The sequence below is a fragment of the Salmo salar genome, chromosome 15 (genome assembly GCF_965601325.2).
Source record: "Salmo salar chromosome 15, fSalSal1, whole genome shotgun sequence".
NCBI classification, from domain to species: domain Eukaryota; kingdom Metazoa; phylum Chordata; class Actinopteri; order Salmoniformes; family Salmonidae; genus Salmo; species Salmo salar.
This window is the reverse complement of record NC_138305.1, coordinates 45,878,709-45,897,372: the sequence shown is the minus strand read 5'-3', so window position 1 is coordinate 45,897,372 and position 18,664 is coordinate 45,878,709. Positions and strand designations below refer to the sequence as shown.

Here is an 18,664-nt window from a genome sequence, read left to right as displayed (position 1 = left end):
GCTCCATCCATTTTTCTCTTGAAGATCCTGACAAACTCCCCAGTCCATGCCAATGAAAAGCATGCCCATAACAGGCTGATGCTGTCACCATGCATCAAACTAGGGATGTTGTTGAGTGTGTGATGTTAGATTTGGCCCAGATTCAAATCTTTACATTGACACAAATATATGTTTTGAGACAACATTTTTGCAGTATTATTTCAAACTCGATGCAGGAATGTAAAGTTATTAATAATAGCTTCCCACTTGCCACTCTGTCAGACAGGCCAGTTTTGCGCAGTGACTGGGATGTTGTAGAGCCATGGAAAGTATTCTCCCATCTCACTCTAACTCTGTAGCTCGTTCAAAGTCACCATTGGCCTCACAGTGACGTCCCTAAGCAGTTTCCTTATTCTCTGGCAGACCAGGGCCTGATGTATGCAGTGTGCCTGAGGGCCTGATGTATGCAGTGTGTTATGACACACTATCCACTTCATAATAATTTACTTGACCATGATGTGCCAGTCTGTGACTTTATCCCTGAGTTGTTTTAAAATATCCATGGTGGCTTTGTGGTTGAATCTTTGCTTTAAATTCATATCACACAGAGTAACCCTACAGAAAAGGGGAATTCATTTATTTAACCAGGCAAGTCAGTTAAGAACAAATTCTTATTTTCAATGACGGCCTAGGAACAGCGTTCAGGGGCAGAACGACAGATTTGTACCTTGTCAGCTAGGGGATTTGAACTTGCAACCTTTCAGTTACTAGCCCAATGCTCTAACCACTATGCTACCCTGCCGCACCGTTTGATCATGTGAACCACCATAAATACACACAGATACACACAAACAGAACCGAAAACTGTTTTTTTGTTGTTTCCTTTTTGTTCAAAACATATTCTTAACGTCTAGTATACTTAAGCAATAAGGCCCGAGGAGGTGTGGTATATGGCCAATATACCACGGCTAAGGGCTGTGTCCAGGCACTCTGCATGGCGTTGTGCCTAAGAACAGCCCTTAGCTGTGGTATATTGGCCATATACCACACCTCCTCGGGCCTTATTGCTTAAGTATAGTAGACGTAAACCCCCGAGGGGCCTTATTGCTATTATAAACTGGTTACCAACGTAATTTGAGCAGTAAAAATCCATGTTTTGTCATACCCATGGTATATGGTCTGATATACCACAGCTGTCAGCCAATCAGCATTCAGGGCTCGAACCACCCAGTTTAAAAAACTGGGTAGTTCGAAGTTATGACGCAAGTAAAAGCCTAAACAAATTTCAATTCACCTCATGACATGAAGCTCAGCTCTTCAGGCCAAGCCCACTTCATGTCCACCCGTCTGATCTCTCTCGCCCTATCAATGCTCCCCACCCATATTTCAGTCCCACCTCTCCCGGCTTGCATTTATGTCCTTCAAACAAGTAAACGACCTTTCCATAACCAAGCTAAAAAACTGTTGATTTCAAGGGTTAAAACATTTACGGAAATGAACTGGGGGGGGGGGGTTCGAACCAGCTCAGAACCTGCTGGTCGGAACAATGGGCCGAAAAATAGGGTTGCTGTTCCAACCCCTGGTTCACATAGTTATTCACACAACACCCCCCCCCCCCCCCAAAAAAATTGTCATTAATGTACTACTTTGTACTATTTTTAAAAAACCCTTTTAACATAGGACAGGCCCTGTAGTTACCCCATATCCCAGCAATAATTCCGTGCATTACGCCTGGGAAGAAATCACTTCAATTTGCTCAACTTGCCATTGGCTCAAGTTCCCCAAGGCAAACATTTTGACTATATTAGCCTACACAGCTACAAGGATACACTTTCATGCTAGGTTACCCCAACTGATTTATAGAACAATCTTTAAAATATCTACTTTGGTTTAGATACAAGCAACATGAAACCTGTAACACAATAAATTCATTTGACATTTTTTGGGGGACCTAACTTGCTTACCACTTTTTCCATGTGGTTTCTTCCATCACAGACTCCATGAAATGATTACCTCTTCCTAATATTTGGTTTCCTAGAAACAAGGGTGGGTCAACTTACCCCTTTGGCTCAACTTAACCCACTTCCCCCTACCCACCCTGCCCACAGGCCCCAGATGCCCCCTTCGGAGACAATCTTCAGGAAAGCATGGTACACTCCTTGCCTGGTAAACTCACAAAAGAGGCAACATGAGTCCATAAAAAATATGGGGAAACTTCTCTCTCACACGATAATCTGAAGGGTGACTGGCTTATCACTCGGACACTCCAGTCACCCTAGCAACGGCCTGTTCACTCCTTTACTATCTGGCAAACTGTATCGAAACATCGGGTCTCAGACCAACAGGCTCCGAGACAGCTTCTAGCACCAGACTGTTGAACAACTAACCTTAGCTGTCTACCTGCTCAGACCTGCAGCTTGGAGACTATTTTCATTGACTATCCACACATCCAACCCTTACACAAAAACTCACACACACACAGTCAACGCTGCTGTTCTATTTATACTATTTATTCAACTGCACGACCAAGTCACTTTATATTTGTAAATACAGACATACTCAACATAGCACATTCAGAATTTATACTGTATATCATATTGTGTACATATCAGTTTTACTTGTTATTTTTTTTACTTTTGATATGATTGATATTGTACTGCACCGTTTATACCTGCTGTAAACTGTGTATGTGACAAATACAATTTGATTTGACTAAATTATAATTGAGCTGAGGTAAAAGAGGAAGTACAAAAATACGTACAGTTTGGGGTGGAGGGATGGGTAAAGACTAGTTACACACACCATCTCTCCCTCTCTTACGGAGGTGGCATGCCCTCCAGCCTGCGTCTCCCCCATCTGCCTCTGCACTTTGACCAGGTCAGTGGGGCTGGTCAGGAACTGAACCACAGTCCCAGCCAGAATGCTCCCCATCGCTGCTTTCCTGTGGGGGAGAGGACACAGTGACCTAACTGGGATGACACTGACAGAGAGGCACACGCCTGAGCCTAGTTCAGTCTGCTCTTGTCTGATAAATGCAATGACTTAGGACTGTCATGAATGCATGCAGTAAGCTGAACACGGAGATATCTAGAGCAATAGACATCCAGTCTTTGTACTGGTGAGATTCAACAGAGTTTGCACTTGTCTTATGTGACTTGCAATTGGATGTGGTCATAGTTATGGTAAGAGGAGTAGGGATCAGCTCCACCATTGTGCTGTTCTACTACCAGAAGGGAAAGCTATCATCTTCAGACCTGCCAAGAACATCGCAGAGCTGCTCATAGGCCACAATCTGCACTCCTGAGTACACTAGTGGAAGAACATACACTAGCCGTAGCCATACATGCAGAGGGGGTTAATGCAGGGAAGGTGATGTGGGTGTTGTGACACATACTACATCTCCTAAAGTAGTGAGGCTGGTACAGTGGCTAGCTACATATATGTCTGTACACAGCTGGTGTGTCCCCCTGCCACAGTTTGCTGGGCCCCTCTTCCAGAGCAGTGCCCAGCATCCCCCTGTAGTCCGTCTGAGGACACTGCCGGGGCCATGCTGTCTGAGGGCCGCCTCACCCTGGTTCTGGAACCTGGTCTTGGTCAGGTCCAGAGGAAATGTTACTGGAACCTGGTCTTGGTCAGGTCCAGAGGAAATGTTACTGGAACCTGGTCTTGGTCAGGTCCAGAGGAAATGTTAATGGAACCTGGTCTTGGTCAGGTCCAGAGGAAATGTTACTGGAACCTGGTCTTGGTAAGGTCCAGAGGAAATGTTAATGGAACCTGGTCTTGGTAAGGTCCAGAGGAAATGTTAATGGAACCTGGTCTTGGTCAGGTCCAGAGGAAATGTTACTGGAACCTGGTCTTGGTAAGGTCCAGAGGAAATGTTAATGGAACCTGGTCTTGGTAAGGTCCAGAGGAAATGTTAATGGAACCTGGTCTTGGTCAGGTCCAGAGGAAATGTTAATGGAACCTGGTCTTGGTCAGGTCCAGAGGAAATGTTAATGGAACCTGGTCTTGGTAAGGTCCAGAGGAAATGTTACTGGAACCTGGTCTTGGTAAGGTCCAGAGGAAATGTTAATGGAACCTGGTCTTGGTAAGGTCCAGAGGAAATGTTAATGGAACCTGGTCTTGGTCAGGTCCAGAGGAAATGTTAATGGAACCTGGTCTTGGTAAGGTCCAGAGGAAATGTTACTGGAACCTGGTCTTGGTCAGGTCCAGAGGAAATGTTACTGGAACCAAGCTTGAGACAACTTCGAGTTGATCACAGTGACAATGTAAAGCATACAGTATAGCAAAGTATAAGGTAATTAAATTGACATCAAATTGAATCGACATTGCAAGTAACTTTTAAAAGAAGCTGGAAAATTTTGGAGAGCACATATAGGCCTACCCATTTCTGCAAGTCGCTGCACATGCTGACAAGATGAACTTTGAAGTCCGAGGCCACTGAGGGACCCCTGACTCAGGGCCAGTGCCAGAACAAATCAGTTGGTCCATAGAACCTCCAAGACGTCATTTAACTGTAAAAATTTATTACCTTTTAATGTTGCATGAACACAACCAGTCATGATGTTTTCATCTGATTGTCAAACAAATCGCTTCAAAAAGTAGGTTACCTTTCCAAATTCGTCCCAAATAATCCCAGCATCCGAGCAGTGCACTTTGCACACACCAACATTCCTTAAATTCCAAGGGTGTAGGAGTGCTGTTTTTGTTTAAGTGAGGGAGTGCAAAATTAACATTTTAAATGAAATATTTTCTCAATCAAAGTTTGTACCGACACATGTAGCCTATTGAATATCATTGTAGAATAGGCCTATCCATAAAATGCATCCTCCAATTGCAACATCTGCCTATGCCCACATATTGTCTCAAGTACATGATCTATTTTTAATACCCTCAAACACCAAGTTAGGCATATGTCATTTAAAAATAGGCTATCATCACTGCAATTGTGAATGATAATTATTTACGTCCAAATTGTGTGCTAATCATTTCAAGTTTCACGTTTTAATGTGAAAGTACAGTGAAATGTCTTTCTTGCAAGCGCTAAACCCAGCAATGCCGTAATCAATATCAATGTACAGTAGTACTAAAAATAAAATAATAACAAAATAAGAAAAACACAAGAAGTAAGTAAGCTACACACAGGATCAGTTTCAATTCCATTTTTACAATGGGCAGTGATACTTGATTGAGGTGTATATACTATATGTATAGGGGTAAGGTGACTAGGCATGGGAGATAACAGAGTAGCAGCATCATATATATGATGGTTGTATGTGAGTGTATGTTTGTGTGTGTAGAGTCAGTATACATGTCTATGCATGTTATGTGTGACCAAATTCAGTGTGTGTGTGTGTTGGAGTGTCAGTCGGCATGAGTGTGTATAGAGAGAGTGCAAAAATAAAATACAAGAGTCAACTCAGTCTGTATAGCCATTTTGTTACCTACCGTAATTTCCGGACTATAAGCAGCAACTTTTTTCCCACGCTTTGAACCTCGCGGCTTAAACAATGACGCGGCTAATATATGGATATTTCCCACTTTCATTTATTTTTTTTCCAAAAAAACACATTCTGTGACGTGCTCAGTTTTTTTCCGGCATGAAGCTTTCATTAGACCAATGAAATTGCCGAACGGGTTAAGGTCAAACAACTTTTTTGTTTACTGCTTAGATTAAATCGAGCGCTCTCAAACTTCCCATCATTCTGATTACGGTAGTCATTTTGTCACCCTCATCATGGCAAAGACACGGAGAAATGCATATGATGCAGCTTTCAAGTTGAAGGCGATTGATCTGGCTGTTGGAAAAGGAAATAGAGCTGCTGCACGGGAGCTTGGTCTTAATGAGTCGATGATAAGACGTTGGAAACAGCAGAGTGAGGAATTGACTCAGTGCAAAAAGACAACTAAAGCTTACTGCTAATTAAAAATTTTTGGTTACAAGCCGTGTTTCGTTAAAGCCTATTTATTTTTGTTACAAGCCGTGTTTCGTTAAAGCCTATTTATTTTTGTTACAAGCCGTGTTTCGTTAAAGCCTATTTATTTTTGTTACAAGCCGTGTTTCGTTAAAGCCTATTTATTTTTATTACAAGCCGTGTTTCGTTAAAGCCTATTTATTTTTGTTACAAGCCGTGTTTCGTTAAAGCCTATTTATTTTTGTTACAAGCCGTGTTTTGTTAAAGCCTGTGTAAAGTTCATTTGTTTCAATGTACCGGTAGGCACCTGCGGCTTATAGACATGTGCGGCTTATTTATGTAAAAAAAAAATAATAAATTGAAATTCAGTGGGTGCGGCTTATATTCAGGTGCGCTCAATAGTCCGGAAATTACAGTATTTAGTTAGCTATTTAGCAGGCTTACGGCTTGTTAATAGAAGGTGTTCAGGAGAGTGTTGGTGTCAGTCTTAATGTACCGGTACCACATGCCATGCGGAAGCAGACAGAACAGTCTATGGTTTGGGTGGCTGGAGTTTTTAACAATTTTCCGGGCCTTCCTTTCACACGGCCTGATACAGAGGTCCTGGATGGCAGGGAGCTCGGCCACAGTGATGTACTGGGCGGTCTGCACCAGACTCTGTGGTGATTAAACCAGTCAAGATTCTCTCAATGGTGCATCTATATAACTTTTTGAGGATCTGAGGGCCTACTTCACAACTGTGTTGGTATGTTTGAACCATGACAGGTCCTTAGTAATGTGAACACCAAGGAACTTGAAGCTCTCAACCTGCTCCACTACAGTCTCGTCGATGTGAATGGGGGCATGCCCGGCCCCGATTCCTGTAGTCCCCAATCAGCTCCTTTGTCTTGCTGATGTTGAGGGACAGGTAGTTGTCCTGGCACCACACTGCCAGATCTCTGACCTCCTCCCTATAGGCTGTCTCAATGTTGTCGGTGATCAGGTCTACCACCGTCGTGTCATCGGCAAACTTAATGATGGTATTGGAGTCATGCGCGGCCACGCAGTTGTGGGTGAACGGAGTGTACAGGAAGAGACTGAACATGCACCCTTGAGGGGCCCCCGTGTTGAGGTTTAGCGTGGCAAATGTGTAGTTGCCCGTCAGTAATTCCAGGAACCAGTTGCAGAGGGAGGTGTTCAGTCCTAGGGTCCTTAGCTTAGTGATGAGCACAGAGAGCACTACTGGGTTGAATGCTAAGCTGTAGTCACGTAGGTGTTCCTTTTGTCCAGGTGGATTGTGGAGTGCAATAGAGATTGCGTTATCTGTGGATCTGTTGGGGTGGTATGCGAATTCGAGTGGGTCTAGGGTGTCTGGGATTATGGTGATGTGAGCAATGACTCATCTTCAAAGCATTCCATGGCTACAGATGTGGGCGGGCACAGGGACTATGGTGGTCTGCTTGAAACATGTCGGTACTACAGACTTGGTCAGGGAGAGGTGGAAAATGTCAGTGAAAACACTTGCAAGCTGGTCAGCGCATGCTCTCAGTACGTGTCCTGGGAATCCGTCTGGCCCTGCGGCCTTGTGATTGTTAACTTGTTTAAAGGTCTTACAGTACTTACATCAGCCTCATTTTTAACAAAGAAAATTTTGAGAACAAGGCTACCTAAATTCTATCAGCATATTGTCCGTAGCACTCGTGGGGGCAATACACTGGATCACTGCTACTCTAACTTCCGCAATGCATACAAGGCCCTCCCCCACCCTCCCTTTGGCAAATCCGACCACGACTCCATTTTGCTACTACCATCCTATAGGCAGAAACTCAAACAGGATGTGCCCGTGACAAGAACCTTTCAACACTGGTCTGACCAATCAGAATCCACGCTTCAAGATTGTTTTGATCACGCGGACTGGGAAATGTTCCGGTCAGCCTAAGAGAATAACATCGATTTATACGATGATTCGGTGAGTGAGTTTATAAGGAAGTCCATTGGAGATGTTGTACCAACGGTGACCATTAAAATCTACCCTAAACAGAAACCGTGGATAGATAGCTGCATTCGCGCAAACCTGAAAACATGAACCACCGCATTTAACCATGGAAAGATGACTTGGAATATGGCCGAATATAAACAGTGTAGTTATTCCCTCCACCAGGCAATCAAACAAGCGAAATGTTGGTATAGTGGAGTCACAATTCAACGGCTCAGAGACAAGATGTATGTGGCAGTGTCTACAGGCAATCACGAACTACAAAAAGAAAACCAGCCACGTCACGAACATCGCGTCTTGCTTCCAGACAAACTAAACACCTTCTTTGCCCGCTTTGAGGATAATACAGTGCCACCAACGCGGCCCGCTACCAAGGACTGTGGACCCCCCCTCTCCTTCTCTGTGGCCGACATGAGTAAGACATTTAATCGTGTTAACTCTCGCAAGGCTGCCTGCCCAGAAGGCATCCCTAGCCGCGTCCTCAGAGCATACGCAGACCAGCTGGCTGGTGTGTTTACGGACATATTCAATCTCTCCCTATCACTGTCCCCACATGCTTCAAGATGGCCACAATTGTCCCTGTACCCAAGAAGGAAAAGATGACTATCGCCCCGTAGCACTCACTTCTGTCATCACAAAGTGCTTTGAGAGACTAGTCAAGGATCATATCACCTTCACCTTACCTGACACCCTAGACCCAGTTCAATTTGCATACCGCCCAATAGGTCTAGAGACAATGCAATCGCCATCACACTGCACACTGCCCTATCCCATCTGGACAAGAGGAATATCTACGTAAGAATGCTGTTCATTGACTACAGCTCAGCATTGAACACCATAGTACCCTCCAAGCTCATCATTATGCTTGATGCCCTGGGTCTCAACCACGCCTTTTGCAATTGGATCCTGGATATTCTGACGGGCCGCCCCCAGGTGGTGAAGGTAGAAAACAACATCTCCACTTCGCTGATCCTCAACACTGGGTTCCCACAAGTGTGCGTGCTCAGCCCCCTCCTGTACTCCCTGTTCACCCATGACTGAGTGGCCATGCACGCCTCCAACTCTATCATCAAGATTGCAGACGACACAACAGTAGTGGGCTTGATTACCAACAATGACGAGACAGCCTACAGGGAAGAGGTGAGCGCACTCGGAGTGTGGTGTCAGGAAAACAAAGGAGATGATCGTGGACTTCAGGAAACATCAGCGGGAGCATTCCCCATCCACATAGACGGGACAGCAGTGGAGAAGGTGGAAAGTTAAGTTCCTCGGTATACACATCGCGGACAAATTGAAATGGTCCACCCACACAGACAGTATAGTGAAGAAGGCGCAACAGTGCCTCTTCAACCTCAGGAGGCTGAATAAATTTAGCTTGTCACCTAAAACCCTCACAAACCTTTACAGATGCACAATTGAGAGCATCCTGTCGGGCTGTATCACCACCGCCTGGTACGGCAACTGCACCGCACACAACCGCAAGGCTCTCCAGAGGGTGGTGCGGTCTGCACAACGCATCACCGGGGGCAAACTACCTGCCCTCCATGACACCTACAGCACCCGATGTCACAGGAAGGCCAAAAAGATCAAGGTCAACAACCACCCGAGCCACTGCCTGTTCACCCCGCTACCATCCAGAAGGTGAGTTCAGTACAGGTGCATCAAAGCTGGGGCCGAGAAACTTAAAAACAGGCCATCAGACTGTTAAACAGCCATCACTAACACAGAGTTGCTGCTGCCAACATACAGACTCAAAATAATTGGCCACTTAAATAAATGGATCACTAGTCACTTTAATAATGTTTACATACTAATCTCATATGTATATACGGTATAAAATACAATCTATTGCATCTTGCCTATGCCGCTCGGTCATCGCACATCCATATATTTATATGTACATATTCTTATTCCATCCTTTAGGTTTGTGTGTATTTGGTAGTTGTTGTGGAATTGATATATTACTGCACTGTCGGAACTAGAAGAACAAGTATTTCCCTACACTCGCACTAACATCTGCTAACCATGTGTATGTGACCAATAACATTTTATTTGATTTGGATGAGGTAGTCACCTGGAATGCATTTCAATTATAGGTGTGCTTTCTTAAAAGTGGAATTTCTTTCCTTAATGCGTTTGAGCATACTCACTGTTAATTATCTATGCGTAGTCACTTTACAACTTACCTCAACTAACCTGTACCCCCGCACATTGACTCGGTACCGGTACCCCCTGTATATTGCCTTGTTATATACTGTAGTAGGTTCAAGGGTATGGGGTTTCCAAGTCACAAAGTTCAATAACCAAACACGCACAAGGAACACAACTAGAATGCAAATGGAGAGTTTATTAGGGAGTTTTACACACTGGGGAAAAGGGGGGAATTCACCAACCATTTCACAGTCCACAATCAGTTCTCATTGTTCGTTCCGTTCTCCAGGGGTAATCCTAAAACTTTGGTCCTCAGCCAAACTGGTTTGGTTCACAGTGGGCGTAATAAGACAATCCAGGTCACAACGGGTAATCACACAGCTATTTGTTTCTCTTCTCACGCTCTTCATACCACACACTTCCCTCTTCATTCTCTGCCCCTTTGTGCAGGCTGCTTCCTCTTTCATCCCCAAGCACTCCCTGGCTTAATGGTCCACAGGCTCGCCTCATTGGGGCGGGAAATCCATATAAGGATCGGGGGTGGAGCCAGCAGGCTGTAAGGTATCTCCCTTCAATCACCACTCCCCTCACCTCTCCTTGCCATCTGCCACAATTTGTGTTACTTTTTGACTGATTAGATTTTTTTTACTTTGGTTTATTTAGTAAATATTTTATTAACTCTATTTCTTGAACTGCACTGTTGGTTAAGGGCTTGTAAGTAAGCATTTCACGATAAGGTCTACACCTGTTGTATTCGGCGTATGTGACAAATACAATTTGATTTGAAACCTTCTTCCATCCCCTTTCTCTGGCTTAGCTAGCCACTCGCTACACTTTAGCTAGCTAGTTAGCAGAGCAGTATATCAAAACATGATTTTGTATTACTTAGCCTAGATAATTGTTTGTACAGTATGTCAACTTTAGTGTCTATTTCAGACCGTATGACATTTAAGGATGAGCATAAGCGCATTAAAAGGGGAGAAGACCACTATGAGCCTGGCTATGTAGAGACGTGCAGCTATAGTGAGGGGCAATTTACTGGTTTGGTCAGGGCCAGCATGAGGGATATATAATTGATACAATATGCCAAGTGATAAAATCCCAAGTTACCAAGTAAAATAAAAATGTCACTTGTGAAGATTAGTTCATAAAATATTCTACAGCTGTAATGTCATCAATCAAATGTTATTTATATAGCACATTTCTTACAACAAATGCATTTCAAGGTGTTCACAGTCATACATTGAAAGGCATGTTTCACTTAACATCCTTCCTCTTGGCAGGTCTCTATAGGTAACCAGGGGATTCTCTCTACCACATGCAAATGCCTCTGTGTAGATCATAAGTGTAGCCATGCAGCCTATTTTGGCAGTTCACAACATTGGCCATACAGATGTGGAATGCGAGTGGAGGAAGGCAGCTGTGCCCAGCCAGGTGCAGTCAGTTAGTGAAGGACCTGTACCCGGCTGAAGACTACAACCCTCTGTCCCGAGAGCCTACTGATGAGGATCTTCAGTGGCTAAGAAGCCATCTCCGGGCCAGGTTCAGTGGAATGGCATGTCTCCTTGAACCTGAACCAGAACAACCGCTACCCTCGCTGTTATCCCTGTCTATATCGGACATTGTTGAAAAACAAGGGCACCTGGGGTTTGCAGGCATCCTGGCTGGCATGGCGCTGTCGGTGGAGCAGCAGCAGGCTATACGGCAGGCAACAGTTGGACAGCGCACCAACCCCAACTGGCACACAATTTAGGAGAGGGAGGTTGAAGACCATCCTCACTGGAACCAGGTCCAAGGTCAGCTCCACATCACTGGAAGGGACACCTGCTTCTTCGTTGTGTAGACCACCAAAGCCTCCATCACCGTCCCCATCCAGCGTGACAACCTCTGACAGACTCATATTGTTCCTCCTGTCAGTGCCTGTTTTCAGGGAAGCCAATGTTCCAAATATATTCCACATAGTTCATACACACACACACACACTAGGCTCCCAGAATAGGTTATATTACATACAAGTTTTGCTCAAAGCAGCCAACTAAAGTAATGTACTTAACTTTATCATGGGCACAGTGGGAATTTATATCTATGACGTTCAAATTATTTCTTACTTCCTGTGTCTTACTTGCTGAAGGCCCCAGTCATCCCTGCCTGTACCTGACATTGTTGAAAAATACATGAACAATGAATAAAGATTATACACAAACAATAGGCTCCTAGAATAGGTTACATTTAATTCAAGTTCTTCTCAAAGCAGCCAACTAATGTAATTAGTTAACTAACGTAAGCTCAATCACAAAGGCTGGTCTGAGTTCATCTCCACACATTCAGTAGTACAACACAATTCACATTGCATTTTATCATGGGCACAGTGGGAATTATCTGTGATGTTAAAATTATGTCTTATACAAACAAAGAGGTGTAATGGGTTCGCAAAAATATGTCGCATAAAGCTTACTTCATTATTCAATGTTTTATATTTTTTACTGCACCAGGGATAGCGTACACAGACGTTTCGGCTTTACAGCGTTCTTCAGTGTGTAGGTACAATTTTCTTTAATTCAAAACAGCATTTGTAAAGAACAGATGAGCAACAGGTACTTCTAATCAGGGTTGCCACTCATCTGCCAATCAGCTACACGGTCTACCTGTATAGTCACAAAAAAATACAGAGTTATAGGGTACGGAAGCGGGCACGAAGGGCAACTCACAAATCAATCGCCCCAGGTGTCTGCTCACCTAAATACATCATATCAATTCATGAGATAGCCCACCACAAAGGACATCATGCATTGCCGTTCATAAATATGTGGGGCCAACTCATAAACAATATGCAAAATCTGATATGTGGACAACAAATTACTCCAAAGAGAAGCCATGTGGACATATAAATTACATTCTGTATCTCAACATGGTTTAAATAAAACATTTGATTTCACCTCCTTCCTATAAGCCACATTTAGACAAGAACAATGTCCATATCAGATTTTGTATGTCATTTATTTGTATTATTTGTATTTATTTAACCAGGCAAGTCAGTTACGAACAAATTCTTATTTACAATGACGGCCTACCAAAAGGCCTCCTGCGGGGATGGGGTCTGGGATTAAAAATAAAACGAGTTGGCCCCCATATTTATGGGTTGAGCCTGATGTTCCGCATGTCATGCCTAAAACATGGGGAAAAGGGGACATAAAGTCAACATTTCGATGCATCTACACATTCAATGTTTTACATAGTTGATGAGTTACTGACCTGTCCATCCACAGGCTCGATGTGCTGTAGTCTCCACAACTGGACGCTCTCGCTCGGATCCCACTGGCACAGGATGTCCATGCACCGTGTGGTTTGAGGGATGCACTCCTGTTGGACTGGAAAACAAAGACATTTGGTCACTGGTACAGTAGGTCTTTTTCAATGCTGTATCACCATCTTTATCTGGACAGAAAACCCATTGTTTATCATAACACAAACCCAGCTTGGACAATGTTGCAAGTGGTTCCTCAACACCCAATCCTCATTGTTCGTTCTTGTTTCCTAACCAACAGTTCTGGATCTTCCTCTTTTGCTATGGTGGATGAGCTACCTTTTCTGGAAATACAGGGCCATTTCTCTTTCCCACTGGAAGATGGCAGCTGCAGACCTGAGTCACTGGGTTTCCGGTCCGCCCATCTGAAAGACACATTTAAAAAAAAAAATGGTAACATCTATATTACTAAAATGGTAACAACTATATTACAATTCCATAACCCACAGATTTTTACTATAGTAACAGTAAATAGACTGGGCTTTGCACATCTAATATCCCTACTATGTGAATGAACATTTCTGTTGAGATGGAGGAATTATCTGGAATGTTCAACTAGATGATCAGGACAGTCTAGGGTACTATTTGTCCGAAGAGGTGACGTATTGCGATGAGCTACTACTGGCCTTCTGATTCTAATTCTCAAGAAGAAAGTTAAAACCCTCAGCCATGAGGTCACTGAGGAGGACCGTCTGAAAGGGACTGGCATGCAGGGATGAAACATAAGGATTTTGCGCACTGGCCAGCAGACCACGACTTCTACTAGCCAGGTAACCTTCAGTTCCTAAATCTGTGGCATGCAATGTTTGTAAAGGCAAAATTTCACTGCTGTGTCAGGCTAGTTTGTCACGTATTCTACTAGCCATTTCACGGCTGTGTCAGGCTAGTTTGGCATATTTTCTACTTGCCATTTCACTGCTGTGTCAGGCTAGTTTGGCCCATTGTCTACTAGCCCAGTCTGAAAAGTACTAGCCTCGGGCAAGCTTAATTTCCATCCCTGCTGACATGTAGAACTGATTTCACAGGTCATTTGATTAGTCATGTATAACAGATGCACTCATGGAACAAAACCATTTGTTTTTTCTATGGGAAAACATTGAGCCCAAAAGTCCTTTGTGAGCTAGCTAGACAGCTAGTTAAAGTTAGCTCACCGTTCATGTAGTCACACTTTTCCACGTGGTGACATGTCCCACATCTTGGAATTTCCCTCCTACACACTGCTGCGGCATGCCCATAAACATGACACGTACAACACAGCAGTGTATTCGGCACAAAAGCGTTAACAGCATAACTCAAAAATCCTATCATTACTTTGCCAGGTGAAGACTCTAAATCAAAGCTCAAAAGAACAGACTGTGTCACCTGTTTCACCACACTCTCCGCCAGGTCTGCGTCACAAACATCAGGAATCTTCAAACACCAGGAATCTTCAATTGCTCCACCGCTACCCCTGAAATCACTCCCTTCAATGGTGCCCTGTACCTAAGCGCAAAGCAAGCTACAAGTCTTTCCCCAAGTTGCGACACACAGAAAGCCTTCTCCCTCTGATCTGAAGAGACACAAACAAACATCACTTCGGGTTACATTCACCGACTCAACAGCACCCACCATCTTTTCCACCAACCTGAAATCACCCATGGATCAGCCAAAAGGCCTGTTTCCACCCTTGTCAAAAATGTCACTCCCACTGGACCAAAAGTATTTTCATCATAACCATGTCCATCAATGCAAGGCTCAGGCTCCAAGCTCCTCACAACACCTTCTACCCCTTCCATTTCACCTCCAGAATTTGAACTGGCGTCGGCATAACTCTTCCTCGACATACCCTCTCCCTTGTTATTGCTAGCTTCAACAGATTCAAAGCTATCCTCTGTCTCCCTCAGTCTTTTCAACCTTTACTCTCCTTCCCTCCAATCCTCCTCCCTTAACAAATTACCTGACTCCTGAAAATATTTCACTTTTCCAAGCTATTTTTTTGCCTCCTCAAGAGACATGCTAAGCTACTCCTTCCACTTCAAACTCTCATTCGAGATTAATGAGCTTGAGTGAGCCCTAGGGGCTGTCAAGACAGGTGAGATGGACGTCATTACTTTAATTCTGTCTCTGGTTATCGTGGTCATTTCAGCGCATCTTTTATTAAGGGGAAATTACCCGAATGCTCCTAGATGCATAAAATGATCGATCCTCTGGTTTGGTGCGGCATTCGAGTTCGGTAAATCTCCTCTGACTTTCATCTCTCAACCCAGAGATAAGGTAACGGATATCAGGTAGTTGGGCTCTATGCTATTCAAGCCTATATTTGATTATTTCTCTGAATATGATGAATTCCACTATATGAACTAAATGTTTCTTTTTTCGAATGCGACAGATGTGAGTTTGACCCATATACTGTAGGCCTAATCTCTGAGATGTGATGGTGTCAACAAGATCTTGTCTGATGTTGATAATTAGATTTACAGTTTGTTTTAGAGTTTCTACAGTGATCTAGCTTCTGCATCCTTGTGTTATCCATCCATTGTCTCTTTCACTATCACACACAAACACACACATTTTTATTGAGCCAACTCAGGTCGGCCAAATTCAAAATCAATGTCCAAATTGCTGAATACCTTCTTGTAGAGTTTTTTAAATGTAAATATTTGCCTCAGATAGGTCTGACTATAGATACAGTATATAGGTAGAGGATCAGCAGATATTGATATGGACATATACAGGTATCAAATCAACCAAAATATTATTTGTCACATGCTTTGTAAACAACAATTTATGTAAGTATTCAGACGCTTTGTTATGAGACTTGAAATTGAGCTCAGGTGCAACCTGTTTCCATTGATCATCCTTGTGTGTATATATATATATATATATACTGCTCAAAAAAATAAAGGGAACACTAAAATAACACATCCTAGATCTGAATGAATGAAATAATCTTATTAAATACTTTTTCCTTTACATAGTTGAATGTGCTGACAACAAAATCACACAAAAATAATCAATGGAAATCCAATTTATCAACCCATGGAGGTCTGGATTTGGAGACACACTCAAAATTAAAGTGGAAAACCACACTACAGGCTGATCCAACTTTGATGTAATGTCCTTAAAACAAGTAATAATGAGGCTCAGTAGTGTGTGTGGCCTCCACGTGCCTGTATGACCTCCCTACAACACCTGGGCATGCTCCTGATGAGGTGGCGGATGGTCTCCTGAGGGATCTCCTCCCAGACCTGGACTAAAGCATCCGCCAACTCCTGGACAGTCTGTGGTGCAACGTGGCGTTGGTGGATGGAGCGAGACATGATGTCCCAGATGTGCTCAATTGGATTCAGTTCTGGGGAACGGGCGGGCCAGTCCATAGCATCAATGCCTTCCTCTTGCAGGAACTGCTGACACACTCCAGCCACATGAGGTCTAGCATTGTCTTGCATTAGGAGGAACCCAGGGCCAACCGCACCAGCATATGGTCTCACAAGGGGTCTGAGGATCTCATCTCGGTACCTAATGGCAGTCAGGCTACCTCTGGCGAGCACATGGAGGGCAGTGCGGCCCCCCAAAGAAATGCCACACCACACCATGACTGACCCACCGCCAAACCGGTCATGCTGGAGGATGTTGCAGGCAGCAGAACGTTCTCCACGGCGTCTCCAGACTCTGTCACATCTGTCACATGTGCTCAGTGTGAACCTGCTTCATCTGTGAAGAGCACAGGGCGCCAGTGGCGAATTTGCCAATCTTGGTGTTCTCTGGCAAATGCCAAACGTCCTGCACTGTGTTGGGCTGTAAGCACAACCCCCACCTGTGGACGTCGGGCCCTCATACCACCCTCATGGAGTCTGTTTGAGCAAACACATGCACATTTGTGGCCTGCTGGAGGTCATTTTGCAGGGCTCTGGCAGTGCTCCTCCTGCTCCTCCTTGCACAAAGGCGGAGGTAGCGGTCCTGCTGCTGGGTTGTTGCCCTCCTACGGCCTCCTCCACGTCTCCTGATGTACTGGCCTGTCTCCTGGTAGCGCCTCCATGCTCTGGACACTACGCTGACAGACACAGCAAACCTTCTTGCCACAGCTCGCATTGATGTGCCATCCTGGATGAGCTGCACTACCTGAGCCACTTGTGTGGGTTGTAGACTCCGTCTCATGCTACCACTAGAGTGAAAGCACCGCCAGCATTCAAAAGTGACCAAAACATCAGCCAGGAAGCATAGGAACTGAGAAGTGGTCTGTGGTCCCCACCTGCAGAACCACTCCTTTATTGTGGGTGTCTTGCTAATTGTCTATAATTTCCACCTGTTGTCTATTCCATTTGCACAACAGCATGTGAAATTTATTGTCAATCAGTGTTGCTTCCTAAGTGGACAGTTTGATTTCACAGAAGTGTGATTGACTTGGAGTTACATTGTGTTGTTTAAGTGTTCCCTTTATTATTTTGAGCAGTATATATATATATATACACACACAGTTGAAGTCGGAAGTTTACATACACTTAGGTTGGAGTCATTTTTCAACCACTCCACTAATTTCTTGTTAACAAACTATAGATTTGGCAAGTCTGTTAGGACATCTACTTTATGTATGACACAAGTAATTTTTCCAACAATTGTTTACAGACATTATTTCACTTAAAATTCACTGTATCACAATTCCAGTGGGTCAGACGTTTCCGTACACTAAGTTGGCTGTGCCTTTAAACAGCTTGGCTGGCTTAAGGACAACAAAGTCAAGGTATTGGAGTGGCCATTACAAAGCCCTGACCTGAATCCTATAGAACATTTGTGGGCAGAACTGAAAAAGCGTGTGCAAGCAAGGAGGCCTACAAACCTGACTCAGTTACACCAGCTCTGTCAGGAGGAATGGGCCAAAATTCACCCAACTTATGTGGCAAGCTTGTGGAAGGCTACCCGAAACTTGTGGAAGGCTACCTGTAATTGGCTGTGCGCCTAGGTTGTACCCTGCTGTGATGAGTAACCTACTTGGGACGTGTAACTCTCCAGACCCTCCTTTTACCACAAGGAAAAGATTGCCTTTCATGACAAGGGCTTTGAGTATGGCTACCAGACATGTTCCTCAGTTCAGCGTTGATCCCTGCCTGGTTAGTCTGGTGATGTTCCTGTCTTCAAACTAGCTGTCAGCTGACTGGAGTGGAGCAGGATAGTAGGATGCACATTACAGTAGAACTGCTTAGGTCTAATATAAGACAATATCAATTGGACCAATATACTGTATATTTATATTGGAGCTAAACCCTGGCTAATCTTAGTCAAATGGTACCATTTACAGTATGTTTATGTCATCTGCCCACGAGAGATTTTGCCCGGGCTAACATTAGTTTGGTCACATGGAAA

At 44.0% G+C, this 18,664-nt stretch overlaps 1 pseudogene; it reads right to left on the bottom strand.

Moving 5' to 3' along the window:
- Positions 1-2,795: 2,795 nt before the first annotated feature.
- On the bottom strand, positions 2,796-11,920 carry LOC106571528 (mitochondrial uncoupling protein 4-like; annotated as a pseudogene).
- Positions 11,921-18,664: the final 6,744 nt, after the last annotated feature.